This window comes from Neomonachus schauinslandi, chromosome 5, assembly GCF_002201575.2.
Source record: "Neomonachus schauinslandi chromosome 5, ASM220157v2, whole genome shotgun sequence".
Taxonomy (NCBI): domain Eukaryota; kingdom Metazoa; phylum Chordata; class Mammalia; order Carnivora; family Phocidae; genus Neomonachus; species Neomonachus schauinslandi.
The window spans coordinates 30,720,569-30,731,902 of NC_058407.1; the positions used below are offsets into that span (position 1 = coordinate 30,720,569).

At 39.8% G+C, this 11,334-nt stretch overlaps 1 long non-coding RNA gene across 1 annotated transcript; it reads right to left on the reverse strand.

The window, feature by feature from the left end:
• Positions 1–1,636: 1,636 nt before the first annotated feature.
• Positions 1,637–10,247, reverse strand: LOC110577983. Its single transcript, XR_002480158.1, has 3 exons — positions 10,218–10,247; positions 9,993–10,049; positions 1,637–1,649 (listed from the first exon to the last, which is right to left on the reverse strand). It is a non-coding gene; the product is annotated as an uncharacterized LOC110577983 (long non-coding RNA).
• Positions 10,248–11,334: the final 1,087 nt, after the last annotated feature.

The window sequence follows — 11,334 nt, forward strand, 5'->3', positions numbered from 1 at the left end:
AGACCCTCTATGTTGTGTTTTGGGCTAGCAATTCTGTAGGGGCCTGTATATGGGAGGAAAGAGTGAGGTGAAATGAAGGAAAAGCTACTTAGTCTTCTCAGGAAACAAAAAGACTGTGTGTGTGTGTGTGTGTGTGTGTGTGTATAAAACATTATGTTGACCTTATGTAACTTCAAGTTAAGTACATTTTCATCCTTTTTAACATTTTATTTGACTAGGTGAGAAAGGCCAGGTTGAAGAGAAAAAAAATTACTCTCAGGCTTTTGTGGTTAATAGATAGAAGTATTTCTATCTTATTTAGGGGAACATAATTTTAATACTTAGGTGACAGAGAAAACTGATCAGATGAAGGCATCTTTGGTTCACAGTAAAACACAACTAGCTTTATTTTTTTCCTCTTATGATCAGATACACATAAATATTCAAAACAAAATTGTATGTGAAAGGAGGGTGCATAAGAATAATTAAGAAAGAACAGAATACATAACAGATGGTCTTTACCTAGTTCCAATTATCTCAAGATTGTCAGGCTCTTTAGAACTTGTACTGTTTATATCACACCCCAATTTGGTTGCAAAGTGGCCCTGCCCTCAGCTATCAGGTGATAAATCTGAAAGATTGAGGTCAGATGGGTTGGACTAGGTAGGCACGATAGAGACTGTCATTAGGAAGCAAACACATAACTACAAACTCCCAAGTGCACTGTAACCTCACATTTGAGCTGGAAGGTTATTATCCACCTGGCTGTGTGCTCTGGGAATGAACTGAGAAGGACAGATTCATTTCCCCAAACAATTAAGTGAGAACCAACAAAGAGGCAGGGCACTAATATTCTACCAAAGGAAAAAAAAAATTGATCTTTTGAACATACGGATTATTTCCAACACTGACAGGTGCTTTGATAATAATACATCAATTTGAAGTAGGGGGGGCAGATGGTAAGGATGGGCATCATTATTTCAAAATCTGAATGGCAAATAAAGTCTTACTTTAGTCAGTTTGGGCTGCTATGACAACATACCATAGACTGGGTAGCTTAAATAACACACATTTATTTCTCATAGTTTTAGAGACTGGAAGTCCAAGATCAAGGTGCCAGTATGGTCATGTTCTGGTGAAGACCTTCTTCCTGATTTACAGAGAGCCATGTTCTCATTGTACCCTCATACGGCAGGGAAAGAAGAAGAGCTCTGGTCTCTCACTCTAAAGACACTAATTCCATTTATGAGGGCTCCATCCTCATGACCTAATTAGCCTCCACAGGTCTCATCTCTAAATACCATCTCCTTTGGGTTTCAACATATGAATTTTGGGGGACACAAACATTCAGTCCACAGCAAGTCTTCACTAAGGCACCCGATAAAGTATGTATCCTGTCAACCTTCTACTATATGGAAGTCTGTAGATCCCTTACTCTTTTTAGTCCCTGAAGTCATTCATGAGTATTGACTGTTTATTGACTGTCTCTCCCTCCCCTCTGTGGGAGAGAGCACTATTTAAAGATGCATATGATGGAATTCTGATCCTTTATGCACTTTAATATGGGGAAAAGGTATACTTACCCGAGAAAAGTCTTCCATTCTCTTTCCCAGTCCTCTCCTTTCTTACTCCTCCTCCTCCAACTTCATCTCCACCTTTTTCCTTTGAAGCTATCAAGGATTATAAGATGCATTTAGCTTAATCATGCAGATTTATCATTACCCATTCAGTTAACATAGATTGGTTAGAAGATGTGCTCTTTTTCCTTCTTGGCAATTTCCAATAACACAACCTATTGCACCACATTGAGAAACCCAGTATGACAAGAGAAACCTGGGACTTAACTCCTGATTTGCACTGACATCAGCCAACAGTCAGAATTGCTTCTGGGCCCAGTGCTCATTTCCATCTCTTCCTGGAAGCCAGTTATTTTACAAGAATGTAATTGCAGGTAAGTAGCTGGAAAGAAAACATTTTGGAAGGACTAGGCATATACAAATACCTGAAAAAAAGCAGGTAGTTAAGAGGAAATCTGGTTGCTATATTGGTCCAGAGGTATGTGTAGGTAAACATCTAGACATTTTATTACTTCAATTGTCTTAATTACTGGAGAGTGGCAACTACTTATTTTCTTAGAGGGAACGTGAGCTGGTGGCACATTCTTTGTCTAACAACACAGTTCCTTCTGGTGAGTATGGGGGTGAACTGCCTGCCATTGATCTTTCTTGGGCACTGGAAGGCACACTGGAAAATTACTTTAGAGCTTGTTTCTGAGAATAGAGGCCCTGATCAGTATGTTTTCAAGCATCAGGATAAAGGAAGAGAAACTAACGTTTATTGAACTTTCATATCCAGACTTGTGCAAGGTTTTTTTTACATAAGTATCTTATCTTTATAATAATACCCCCCAAATACACGTTTGATTGAATCTTATTTTGCTTTTATGTAGGTCAAAAATAGTTGACTATTTCACAGGCTTCAGCCTAATATTATCTTCATTTTTAATGATGAAAACACATCAATTCACACTTGTTCTGTTTCCTATCTACTACCCTCACCCTCTACCCAAGCTTCCCACTTTATAGCATAAAGCATTTGTTCTCAAACTTTAAAGGACAGGGCTTGTTAGAAAACAGATTGCTGGTCCTCAACCTCAGAGTCTCTGGTTTAGTAAGTCTGCAATGGGACAGAGATTTTGATTTCTTTTTTTTTTTTTAAAGATTTTATTCATTTATTTATTTGAGAGAGAGAGAGAGATTGAGAGTGCATGTGACAGGGGAGGGAGAGAATCTCCAGCAGATTTCCAGCTGAGTGTGGAGCCCGATGCGGGGCTCGATGTGGCTCGATCCCCGGACCTGGATATCATGATCCCAGCCGAAACCAAGAGTTGGATGCTTAACCAACTGAGCCAGCCAGGCACCCCAAGATTTTGAATTCCTAACAAATACCCAGATGCTGCTTCTGCTGCTTGTCTAAGATCACACTTTGGGATCCCCTGGTATAGAGGGATAGCATCCTCAAGAATGCACCTTTAAGACTTACTTCTTCCCCACATTGGTTCCAAAGCAACATTAAAAAATCCATATTTCCTTTAAAAATATTTTCCAAACGTGGCGTTGTCATTTTCACTTATCCTCAATTTATATTTCATTTATATATAATGCGTAAAACAGAAACTATATCACCTTGATTTTTAAAAGCCACAAAAATTTTCTGTTCATAGAACACAATTCCAGAAAAACTATATCATAGATGAAGTCATATCAAAAGTCTAAAATTTAAAGTGTTGGAAATTGAGGGGTGAAAAAGCAAATAAAGTTTGGTGGGTAGGTGGGATAATGCAGTGGAGATTCACACATCCAGTTTGAGGTTGTGCTAGAAGTTCTCTCCTCAACTCCTTCCCCTTACTGAGATTCTGGGAGCCAAGTCCTGAGCCGTGAATGATTCTCTCCACTCTATAGAAAAGGAAAGAGATTCAGAGGAGTAAAATGATTTTCCCACGGCTGGTTCATGCAAGAGCCCAGTTAGGGAGTGTTAAAAGATAAACCTAGGCATATGACACATTTTAAGAGTTTATTTGAGACAAGACCGATTCCAACCTGGCAGCGACACCCTGGGAGTGGTTGGGGGTGCTCTGCCAACAGGAGCAAAGGGAAAGACCTTTACAGAGAAAGTGTGGAAGCAAAGAACGGAAATTATTTGATTGGCTGGAACTTAAATCCTCATTGGTTGTTTGCGGTTGGTTGTCCTTAGATTTCATAACCTTGAGGCTTTTATAGGCTTAGATTTCAGTTTGCTTACGTAGGCCACCATGGCTTGAGAGCCACGTCAATTTAACGGCCTCCTTTGTAAATTAATTTTACAGGAATCAGAGCAAACCTCAGAATGGTGCCAGAGGGGGAACCAGAGCATAGGAGATGGGGACACATTATATATTTTGGTCTAGGATAGAGGAGGAAATCTTATTCCTCTAATTTCCTCTCACTTTCATCTGTATTGAAACGAATATATTAGGAGCAAATAGAAAAGGCTACATTAATCTTGATCTACTGGAAAACTCTAAAATCTTGGCGTGAACAATCCAGGTAGCCATCAGGTGCTCTGGTTATTTGCTCCTAAACACTTGGGTATTCAGAAACACCGCTAGTTTTGTTCAAACAAAAGGGCATCTTCCTCACTGTATGTTCTTCAGGACTTTCCCAAGGACTCGAGAAGTCTGTTTTTCTTTGTTTCCCTGTGTCCTTGTATTTATCTCTCCTTCTCTTTCTTTATCTCGCCCATTTTCTTTGTTCCTGCCATTATCACACAAGCTTCTTTTTTCTACCTGATTTGCTTTAATCCACCCAGCTACTTTCTCTGTGTGTTTTCCATTTCAATGAATGAGAAATGTTTTCTTCATTTATTAGGACTTTCCCTGAAGGCTTTATTTAGTGGGCTTTGCCCTAACTGGTTTTGCTTATCCTGAAGAACTCCTTGGAAATGGCTAAGAGATATCAATACTATTTAGCATTTACAAAGGACAAAGCAGTTGGAGAGATTTATTAGTAGGCAGTTGCTTATTTTTGTAAAACTTGGAGTATCTCAAAGATCCTTCTTCCTGGAAGAAGAATTGTCCTGTACATCCTGGACAAGTAACCTTACTTCCATGAACTTTGGCTTCCTTACCTATGAAAAGGTGATGATAATATCTTCTCACAGAGTTGTTATGAGGATAGAGTGAAAAAATATCCAACTGTCTGTTATTATGTTCCTCCAAGCTACCCAGTTCATTCATTCACTGACTCACTTAAGGATGTGCCTTAGTCACTGTAAGCAGAATAGTGAACAACACTGGTCTTTGACCTCAGGGAACTTATAGAAGAGACAGACCAAAACAAATACTTGTAGAAATAACAAGCTGTAATAAAGATAACAAAGGTAAATAGATTGTACAACAAATTTAGTAAAGGAAAAGTATATTGTGTCATGAAAGTGCATGATGGGGGATCTGACCTAGCCTGCAGGAGTGGGTGATCAAACATGGCTTGTCCACGAAAATGACATTTAAGCTGAGGTCCAAAAGATGAGTGTGGGATTGACTAGATAATAAATGGGGAAGAGAGAGTTCCACACAGAGAGAATCGCATATGCAAAGGCCCACAAGCAGCAGGAAAGAGCTTAGCATGTTCAAGGAATTCATGAAAGGCCTGTATGCTTGGAGGTTAGAAAGCCAGGGAAAGAGGACCATGAGCTAAAGTTGCAGGAGTGGGTGGGAGCAGAATCACCCAGGGTCTTGTGGGTCACACTGATGAAGGATAATTGAAAGAAAGGCAGGCCCGGACAAGAGGACCCCGCCCAAGAGGAAACCACCCTTAAAAGGATTTTACACCACCCTGGAAGGAGCCCTCCACCCTTTCCCACGTGATAAAACCTGATTGGATGAAGGTTCATGGAGGGTTAATCAGATTAAAGCAGCCCATAAAACCCCTTAGACTTAGAAAGGCCTGTGGCAACCCTTTTGGGTCCCCTCCCTTTTGGGGAGCTTTGTACTCTTTCAATGAACTTTGCTATCACTCAATAAACTTGGCTTTGCTGCCCATCACTCTTCATCTGGTCTACCTCTTCATTCTTCAAAGTGGCATGACCAAGAACCGTGGGCACCAAAGGAAAAGGTAATCCTGCAACAACATTAAAGATTTTGTCCTTTCCCCCAAAAGCATTTAGAAGGCTTTAAGATGGGAAATACAGTTGACCCTCAAACAACATGGGTTTGAACTGCTCAGGTCCACTTATCTTTTTTCAATAAATACAGTACCGTACTGTAAATGTATTTTTTCTTCCTTATGATTTTCTTTTTATTAAAATTTAAATTCAATTAGCCAACATATAGTACCTCATTAGTTTCAGATGTAGAGTTCAATAATTCATCAGTTGTATATAACACCCAGTGCTCATCACATCATGTGCCCTCCTTAATGCCCATCATCCAATTACCCCATCCTCCCACTCACCTCCCCTCCCGCAACCTTCAGTTTGTTTCTTATAATTAAGAGTCTCTCATGGTTTTTCTCCCTCTCTGATGACTTCCCATTCAGTTTTCCCTCCCTTCCCCAATGGTCCTCTGCCCTGTTTCTTATATTCCACATACGAATGAAACCATATGATAATTGTCTTTCTCTAATTAACTTATTTCACTCAGCATAATACCCTCCAGTTCCATCCACATGGATGTTATTGGTAAATATTCATCCTTTTGATGGCTGAGTAATATTCCATTATATATATATAATGTGGTGTGTGTGTGTATATATTATATATATATGTATATATCACATCTTCTTCATCCATCTGCCGATGTACATCTTGGCTCTTTCCACAGTTTGGCTATTGTGGACATTGCTGCTATAAACATTGGGGTGCAGATGCCCCTTTGGATCAATACATTTGTATCTTTGGGGTAAATACCTAGTAGTGCAATTGCTGGGTCATAAGGTAGCTGTATTTTTAACTTCTTGAAGAACCTCCATACTGTTTCCTGGAGTCTTCCCTATGATTTTCTGAATAATGTTTTATTTTCTCTAGCTTACTTTACTATAAGAATACAGTATAAAATACACATAACCTATAAAATATGTGTAAACTGGCTGTTTATGTTATCCATAAGGTCAACAGCAGACTATTAGTAGTTAAGTTTTGGGGGAGTCAAAGGTAATTTGCAGATTTTCAACTGCATTATGGTTGGTGCCCATATCCCTGACATTGTTCAAGGATCAACTGTAGTTAGATTTTCCTTTTGAATCTGTTGGGCTAGAATCGATTGGAGAAATGCAAGAATAGAAGAGAGCTTTCTATTAGGAGGCTCCCAGAGTTGTCTAGATAAGTTGGCTTAGATTTCAGAGCTGGGGAGGAGTGGCAATGGAGCTTTAGGATACTTAACAGATTGAATAGTTGGGTTTTGTGAATCTTTGATAGGTATATGATGTGAAGATGAGGATGATTAATGTGATTTCCAGGTTTCTGTTTAGAGTCTCAGGTCATAGTGGTACCATTTATTCTTAGAAGGAACACATTTGAAGAGGAAGCTTGTTCTGGCTTGGTTATATTGACTTTGAGATGCCTATAAAAGTGTTTGATGAGCAAACAGTTCAACATATAGATCTGAACTGGACAAAAAGTATGGAAATTAATGCTTTTTAGAGGATAATTGGAACATGGGAGTGAACGAGGTATATGGGAGAGAATCCCCAAGCAAACCAACTAGATCACAGAGATGGTGTTTCTAGACCATAGTTACCATGTATGGGGGTTGTGTGAGAGGCAAGGGTGGAGGGGTGAATGTGTCTGTGTTTGCAGGAGTCATTTTTACTTTAAAACTGTTGCTTCTGGGCTCACCAGAATCTTTTGGGTAGCTTCTTTAGGGTTGGGCGCAAAACCTCAGCCTTGAAGGACCCAGACCTTGAGCAGTTAGTTTTCAGATAAGCTGGGAAGAGGGAAATATAATCCTTTCATATTCCCCTTCCCCATCACTATATATAACCACAGAAATGTTTGCACATCTTTAGCCTACACTTTCACAGTAAATTTAAAATTCTATTTAAAAACAGGAAAAAGGTATAGATAATGTAAGCAATAATTGCTGTTTGGATATAGAAAGTTAAATAATTTTTTTTTGCTGTTGATTGCAATGGAAGAAAAGTGTGGGTTAGATAACCACCCAGGTATGATCCCCACTGAAAACATTTGTGTATTGAGTGGAGAACTCTACTCTGATACCTCATATGTATTTAATTATATCTTCATGCTTTTTGCATTGTTATCTTGTCTGTGACTAGAGATAGTAAACGCCAATAATAAATGTAATAACCTGCCAATCTACTCACCCACCTACCCATCCAACCAAGGAGATATAATGTAATAGGTAACAACAGGGACCATGAAACTAGTCTATCTGGGTTCAAAGCCCAGCTCTGCCCCTTGCTGGCTGTGTATGCTTGGGAAGTCCACTTAACTTCTCCATGCCTCAGTCTCCACATTTATAAAATGGATGTCAGAGTAATTTCTATCTTATAGGAATCTGTGAGGATTAAATGAGTTAACATATATAAAGCACTTACGATGAAGCCTCAATTATACTGAACGCTTTTTATATTATTAGTATGTACAATGATTCTAACATGGGCCACGTGGGTTGCCCTCAAGGAGTTTATAGTCTAGTGGGGAATCTGGACAAGGAGATACTAGAATGAGGACAGGAAAAAGCTGATTAAGGCACAGAGGGGAAGCAAAGGAATTCAAGTCTCGTCTGATCTGAGCCCTGAGGAATGAAGGGGATTGCAGCATGGATTTGGGGAAAATCATCTCTGAATTCCATAAGAACTTTTGGCATACAGCTCATTCACAATCACAAAAACATATTTATCTTGTGCTTTGCAATTTTCAAAGGGATTATGTATACCTGAATTTATTGGATTCTTTTATCAGCCTTATGATATCCATTTTTGGAGCACTTTCTGAGTCAGTTGTGAGGACAAGAGTCTTATAAAAATAAGACATATTTCATAATCTCAAAGAATAAGGTTTAGTGGCTTTTTTGGTCACAATTTTAGACAGGCAGAAACTGAAGTTTGGAGGAATTAAAAGACTTTCCCAAAGTCAAACAGCTGGTGCCACAAAAACAATCTGAACTCCCGCCTCTGGATTATGTATAGGTTTTGCTCCTTTTGTCATATATATGCTGGTCCTGAAACTAGACACTAATAAGCACAGAATATCTGAGTTCCTTTCCTCAACATAACATTAGAAAATTGCATACTTTGAAAAAAAAAAAAGAAAATTTGCATACTTTGGTTTTAGAAACTCCAACATACCAAGATTATGTGTAAAAAGAACAAACAGGGCTTTCTGAATGTGTTTTCTCTGGCACAATACATCACTCACATCCTGGTAGAGGAAACAAATCTTTCTGAGCCTCCTTATCCAGAGAGCTTCCTGGGCTGGGATGCCAGGGCGTTTCACAGAAACACAAAGAGAAAAGGTTGGAATATGTCAGCCTGTGGCACAGGTGACCGAAGTCACTACTTAGGGTTTGGAGCCAAGGACAGTTGTCCAAAGCCAAAGGTGAGCACAGGTGGCAGGCAGTTGGGGCAGGCTGGCTTTAGTCACAGGAGCAGGCGGGGCCTTGGAAAAGCAGAAATCAACTTCCAGGAGAGAGATTAGCTCAGGGGCACCCAAAGTCAAAGAGTCAGAGTCGAATTAAGGCCACAGGGAGTAGGAAAATAAAAGGTGGGTGAGGGATCAGGCGGGGCAGCCCAGGACAGATCTGTATCAGGGACGCTCCATCCCTGAATAGGCTACCTGTTCTTCTGAGGCTTTCTTCAGTGGTGGTTCAGTCACAGCTGGTCTGGACTGCACTAATGTGAACCAGCAGTGGGTCCAGGAGCTGCAGCGAGGCAGGCTAGCGTGAGGGTCAGCTGGGCTCCCAGGGAGTCAGTTGCAGACTTAGAGATGGTAGCAAAGGCCCTTCAGCCACAGGAGGCCCGCCTCAGAAGGGTGCATATACTGTTGAAGATTTGTACTTGGCTAAAACATCACGTTCGACTTCAAAGGAAAAGCCTTTAAAAAAATATTTATTTTCCTAAAAGTTTCATAGAAGACAAAAATGAAGTGGCTTTTAGCGAGGGGAGGGGAAAGTGAAGCAAAACAAATATCCTTTTCAGTGAGCCAGAAACATCCATCACACTGTCTTTGAAGAGTGTATAGTTCGGAAAATAAAGGGCTGAAAGATTCTTAAAGCTTTTGAAAAAGCCCAATATTTGGATTTCTATACCACTCCCCCAGCAGGAAACCAGTTTGCAATGTTGGAATAAAAATAAATTTGAGCTTGTTACCCTGAATTATGAAAGCTCCAAGGATGATGGAAACCCCCATATGGTGCTTAAAATGTGCCAGCTACTCTCATGAACACCATCTATGTGCTCACTTAATCCTTTCAGCAACTCTACCAGTCCTCTTATTATCACCATATTACCACTGACCTGAGATAGAAGTGGAGTGATATGCCCAAGGTCACACAGTCTGAAGATCACAGAATCCTGCAAAAGATAGAAGTGGTAACATGCCGTAATTCCATTTGTGCTCTTCTTTCTCTGCAGCCATGGGCCCAGGAGCATTTTGGGGGCTCATAACTCCCAATTTGGGCTTCCATGTAACTAAGGGGCTGTGTATTTCCACCCAGTAGTTAGCCTAAAATATGGGCATACTTCTTGGCTGAAACCATCATTACTGTGGCGAGCAGTGAGATGGGTAAAATCTTTTAGGCCTTAGTGTCATAAAGGCTGGCATATATATGACAGATAGAATGAGCATTGCTATTATTTTGCACCATACTTTCTTCCCACACTGTTCCTGGGTTAGTGTCAGGGTTAAGAACACGGGCTTGCGTCAGACGGGTGGGGTTAGTTCCTCGCCAAACTGACCTGTTATGCACGTTGGAAAGTTATTCATCCTACGTGGGACTTAGGTTTCCTTTTCTTCACAACCGGGGTAATAATAGTCCCTACCTTCCAGGCTTGTTGGGAGACTTAAATATGATGCATACTAAATGCTTTTTGTTGCTCTGAAGATGAAACCAGAGGAAACCAGCGGGGGGAAGCATCTTTAACCTTCTCTATATCTCTGGCTCTTCCCTCTCCCTCTTTTAAAAAGATGCAGCCAGCACTTAGACGCTATTAGGATGGGAAAGGCCAATGTAACCTTTCTCTCTTGCTTTGCTCGTCTGAAAAAATGAACAGTTTCTTACTGGATTAATGAGACACTGACCTCGGGGAGGAGAGGAAAGATGACGAATGGAAGGGACAGGAAGAGGTGTGGTGATTCATGCAATTGAGATAAGACATTTGGAGGGAAGCTAACTAGGAAAAGAGTAAGAAGTTGTGACAGTAAGGACTTGCTTTCGAAGCTTAGAGGTGGTGTGTGAATGCAATGGGATATTAGATGATTTCATGGGTGATAATATCTACATTATCATGATATATTTTTGGGAACCACATTTCCTGAACAGGGTTTAACAGACACTCATTTTATACTGAATTCATTATGTCACACTTATTTTAAGATGTTTTCATGAATTCTCCACAGGTAATTAATTTTGTGGGATACTATTAATTGGCATATTTCCTTCATCTTTCTTACCAGTACTGGCAATTTCAGGAATATTAAGACGTTTTATAGAAAAAAACTATGTAAAAGCAAAACAAATAAAAAATTTACTTATACAGCAGTAATATCCCATTAGAAAATAAAATAGGGGGAAAAAATCTCATTTAAAAATTAAAATACCATAAAAAGACTCCATAAGACTTTTGTGGAGGAAACTGC